Source organism: Canis lupus, chromosome 33 (assembly GCF_048164855.1).
Source record: "Canis lupus baileyi chromosome 33, mCanLup2.hap1, whole genome shotgun sequence".
Lineage (NCBI taxonomy): Eukaryota > Metazoa > Chordata > Mammalia > Carnivora > Canidae > Canis > Canis lupus.
In genome coordinates, this window is record NC_132870.1 from 8,356,108 (window position 1) to 8,361,666 (window position 5,559).

Consider the following 5,559-nt stretch of genomic DNA (forward strand, 5'->3'; position numbering starts at 1 on the left):
ATCAAGGTGAGTATTGAAGGATGAATGAACATTTCACTGAGTAGGAACTAGAGTCTGATTAACTCAACTTTCTGCACCTGAGAGTCATAAGGTAAGAATATATAGAGACTTATCACCTCGGAAGCTGATGGCAGATCCAAAGGGGATGACAAGCAGAGGGAAAAGTTCATTCTGTGATCATTTTAATACATTTTCATATTCAAACATGTAATGGATTATCAAATTCATGTGAAGTTTTTAAGATAAATCATAGAACTTTAAAGGAAGGTCACTATTTTAAGTACTTCAGAGTTTGCCACCAGCCCTGGAAGATTGCATTTCTTTTCTTTGCTCTTATAGGCAAGTCCCTGATCATTTCATATATATATATTTTAAAGATTTTATTTATTTATTCATGAGAGACACACAGACAGAGGCAGAGACACAGGCAGAGGGAGAAGCAGGCTCCATGAGGGGAGCCCAACGTGGAACTCCATCCTAGGACTCCAGGATCACGTCCTGGGCCAAAGGCAGGTGCTAAACCACTGAGCCACCCAGGGATCCCCAGGTCGTTTTATATTTATGTTAAGTGATGTTTTAATATTTATGTTAAATCTATTTCTATTGCATTCCTCTCCTTCCTTTTATGCTTATAATGTCTTTCATGCAGAGACCAGCGAGGTAGCCACTCATGATTTTTCAACTTGGATATAATTTCCCTGCATTTTTCCTCTTCACAAACTTTAATTCTTTAATCCATTTGAAATTTATTTTTATTCATTTATTTAAAGTGCACGTATTAGGCATGGAAATCAAATAGATTTTTTTTCTTCCTAATTACCAATTTTCCTAATATATCCTATTATTTTTCCTGTTTTTTCACGGTATACCCCTCATCAATACCAACTCCTCTTTTGTGACAGATTCTGTCACTGACCTATTCTCTCCAAATGGAGTTTTGCTTGTAATTGCATGAACGTCAAAGTTAATTGAGTAAAGCAGGCCACAGTACAGTAGTAGTCAATCAGTATTCCTCACAACCAATAGACTGAGTTCTGCCTAACGTGGACAAGGAAGGAACTGGGACGGACCTGTGGCAGCTCCTAGAGTCAACGGAAAAGCTGAACAACCACAGGGCAAGTCCAAAACCCTCACAGCTCCAGGCTCTGAAACAGAATGCCCTGTAGAGCACCACCTCTGGGATGGATGGGCATCAGTTTCCCAGCCTTTGTGTCAACCAATCAGAACTCAGACTGCAGGGGGACCAAATCCACAGAACCAACCTGGGTCACACGCTCACCTAAATCAAACAGATGTTAGTGGAAGAAAAGAAAATGAATGTCAAGTAAATCACTCAGTGTAGCTCTACCCAGGCCCCACCTCAGCTGCCTGCACTCAAGCTCTTGTCTCAGTCTCCATTCTCAAGGAGGAACCAGACTGCAATTCTTTCCGGTACCAGATGTGACACAGAAGAAGACTGAGACCTCCCTGATGTTGCCACTTCTTTGTGGATAACAATTTTCTTGGATTCTTGTAGGATTTCTTCTTTATCATTAAAGTTTTCAATTCTATCAGAATATATTCAGGCACGTTGCTTTTTGCAAAATTTGCCTGGTACATAGATGGCACTTGCTCTTAATTTTCAAAGTGGGGTCTTTGTGTGTTTTTTTGAGTACATGTTCACATATTTATTGGACATTGAACTTTCTCTATTTGGGAATACACATAATTTTTGACTTTTCTATTTGATTATTTTACTTTTATTACTTGTATTTTTTTTATTTTTATTTTTATTTTGGGGGTACTGGCAGCAGCTTTATTTGGGAAGAGACACTTGAATTGGCTTTCAGTTGGGGGCATGGACAAGAAGGGGGGGGCAATAGACTCCCCATAAGGGTAGGCTGAGGACTGGGGCTGAGCCTTGTACCATACAAGCAAGGCTCCCCTGCACAGCTCCTTCCCCCAAAGGCTTTATGGGGGCCATAAGAGCAAGGAGCCTGGGAGGGCCCACGGTGGCTGTTCACTTGGGCAGGATGTCAGACGACTCAGACGCCAGCTTCCCATCACGAGTCTTGATCTTCTTCACAACCATGGCCTTGGAGGAGCTGCTGTGGCTGAAGGAAGAGCCAGGGCCAAAGATGGACTGGAAGGAGCTGTGGCCATAGTTGAGGCCAGGGCTTGTGAGGCCCCCATAGGTCAAGTTCAGGCCACCTGAGTAGCCGCTGGTGGTCTTCCTATGGATGTTCATGTTCTGCATCCCAGACTCCAGCCGGCTCTCCTCGCCCTCCAGCAGGTCGGTGGCGATCTCGATGTCCAGGGCCAGCTTGACGTTCATGAGCTCCTGGTACTCGCTCAGCTGCCAGGCCATGTCCTGCTTGGCTCGCTGCAGGGCGGCCTCCAGCTCCAGCCCGGCCACCTTGGCATTGGCGTCCTGAATGGCCAGCTCCCCGCGCTGCTCAGCATCGGCGATGGCAGCCTCCAGGGCAGCCTTCTGGTTTTTGAGGGTCTTGATCTCAGCCTGGAGGCAGCTGATGCTCGGGTTCATCTCGGAAATCTGTCTTCGTGCGACGGACGTCATCCCCGTGCTTCCCAGCCAATGTCTGCAGCTCCTCGTACTTGATCTGGTACATGGTCTTGGCCTCTGCCCAGCTGTGGTTGGCGGTGTCCTCATCCTGGGCCTTGACCTCGGCCTTGATGTCGTCCAGGTCCAGGAGCAGCTGTTGTCCACGGACAGCATGACGGACGTGGCCGGACGTGGCCGAGATCTGGGACTGCAGTTCATGGATCTCCTCTTCATACAGCTGCCTTAAGAAGTTGATCTCATCGGTCAGCCCTTCCAGGCGGGACTCCAGTTCCATCTTGTTCATGTAAGCTTCGTCCACATCCTTCTTGAAGAGGACAAATTCATTCTCCATATCTGGAAGCAATTTGATCTCATCCTGTATTTATTCTTGAAGTCCTCCACAAGCCCCTGCATGCTGCCAAGCTCCACTTCCAGCTTCAGCTTCTCCTGCCCCAGGGTGTCCAGCTGCCTCCAAGGTTGTTGATGGAGCTCCCAAACATGTTGTCTATGTTGCTCCGAGCAGTTTTCTGCTGCTGCAGGAGGCCCCACTAGGTCTCCAGGATTTTGTTCTGCTGCTCCACATGTCTGACCTTGTCAATAAAGGAGGCAAACTTGTTGTTGAGGCTCTTGATCTGCTCCTTCTCCTGGGTGCGCACTGCCTGGATGTTGAGGTCCACCTCCAGCTTAAGGGGGCTCAGCAGGCTCTGGTTCACTGAGACAGTCGTGATGCCCCCGGTGCCCCCGGGCCCTCCGTAGCCCCTGACCACACTCATGCTGCTACTCAGGCTACCCTGGAAGCTGCTGCGGCTGCTGCCCACCCAGGAGAAGGTGGAGGAGCTGATGCGGGAGCCAGGCCCACTCGTGTAGGAGCGGCTGCTGAAGGTCTGGGGCCGGAGGTGGACACCTTGTAGGACTTCTGGGTCACCCTGATGGACATGGTGGAGGCTGCCACGGAGGCTGGAGTGGAGGCGAGGAGGCCGAACCTGACAGAGGCTCTAGAAGGAGCGTGAGGAGCTGCTTCTAGGTGGGCTGTATTTTTTTCTTATCTATTTAGTAGTATGTTTTACACATTTTCAATGTAAGAATTGAAAAAATGGGAAATAATGTAAGACTGAAGCATGAATTTAGAGATGTTTTTCTAGGTGGATATCCACACATTAATCAAAAATATCTATCACTGGGATGCCTGGGTGGCTCAGTGGTTAAGTGTCTGCCTTTGGCTCAGGGTGTGATCCTGGAGTCCCAGGATTAAGTCCCACATCGGGCTCCCTGCGTGGAGCCTGCTTCCCCCTCTGCCTGTGTCTCTGCCTCTCTCTCTCTCTCTCTCTGTCTCTCATGAATAAATAAATAAAATCTTTTTTAAAAAAAGGTCTATCACTACCATGATAAGTCAATTCTGGTTTTCCCCAAGTATGAAAGTTTAATATATATGCATATATATTTTATATATATGCTCATTTATATATTTTTAATTAAAATTCAACTAATTAACATACAGTGTATTATTGGTTTCAGAGGTAGAGGTCAGTGATTATCAGTCTTATATAACACCCCCTGCTCATTACATCACATGCCCTCCTGAATGCCCATCACCCAGTTACTCCATCCCCCGACCCACCTCCCCTCCAGCAACCCTCAGTTTGTTTCCTATAACTAAAAGTTTCTTATGGTTTGTCTCTCTCTCTGATTTCATCTTGTTTTATTCTTTTCCTCTCTTCCCCTATGATCCTCTGTTTTGTTTCTTAAATTCCACATATGAGTGAGATCATATAATTGTCTTTCTCTGATTGACTTATTTCACTTAGCATAATATCCTCTAGTCCCATCCACGTCATTGCAAGTGGCAAGATTTCATTTATTGATGGCTGAGTAGTATTCCATTTTATATACATATATATATATATATATAGTATATAGTATTCCCATATATATATATGCAGTATTCCTATATATATATATATATATATATACACACACACACACATACCACTTCTTTATCCATTCATCTGTTGATGGACATCTGGGCTCTTTCTACAGTTTTGCTGTTGTGGACATTGCTGCTATAAACATTGGGGAGCAGGTGCCCCTTCAGATCACTACATTTGTATCTTTGGAGTAAATACCCAGTAGTGCAATTGCTGTGTCATAGGATAGCTCTATTTTCAACTTTTTGAGGAACCTAAAGTGGAGTCTCTCTTTGGATCAAGAAATTTATCTTCTTTGATTACTGCTTCTGTGGTGATTGTGTCAAAATTCCTCTCACTGAGAGATTAGATTTCTTCCACCTGTCTCATTTAAGACTTTCATAATTTTCATCATTTTGTCATTTTTTCTGTGAGTTTTGGACCATCTCTCAAATTTGCCTTCTGTTTAATTAGCTAGATTTTCGGCAGTTTTTAGCCTCCTATCTAACTAGCCCTTTGGGGTGAATACATTGGCTCAGGTTCCCTGCTAACTCCTGTAAGTAGATACAAATAACATGTCATATCCTTTTTGTGCTTAGTGACTTGCTTTGCCCAAATGGAACTCTCTTCAGTGCTCAGTCCTGGCTTGGAGTGTCCAAACACCCTGTGACCTGACAGTTCTCCATCCTACTAGTGGGCTTGAAATGTATTGTTAGGAAAGAGAGGGGATAGGTCCAAGTGGAGCCCATCCCTACATTCTCATAGGTTAGTCTCATTTCCAGGCCTTGGGGCAGGTGATATTTGCCTCACAATATAAAGGTTACAAAATAATGTACATAAAAGTGCTTTGTAAACATGAAAGCCTTTTAATTTAAAACCATCTAGTGGTTAAACCATGAAAACACTCTGGTTATGGAACTTCACATCACAGCATTGTTACCTCCTCAGTAGGCTCTTGGAGTGAGCAGACTAATTGACTGAGAGAATCAGGAGCATTGGCCCTTTGCCAATATGCTTCTCTGAACTTCCTGCTCCTTTGTAAGGACTTGTGCCAAGCCTTTAATCTATCCAGCAGTTTCCCCCCCTTTTACTAATACCAGCACTCAAATGTCC

At 44.8% G+C, this 5,559-nt stretch overlaps 1 pseudogene; it reads right to left on the reverse strand.

Moving 5' to 3' along the window:
* Nucleotides 1-1,999: 1,999 nt before the first annotated feature.
* On the reverse strand, nt 2,000-3,479 carry LOC140623656 (keratin, type II cytoskeletal 8 pseudogene; annotated as a pseudogene).
* Nucleotides 3,480-5,559: the final 2,080 nt, after the last annotated feature.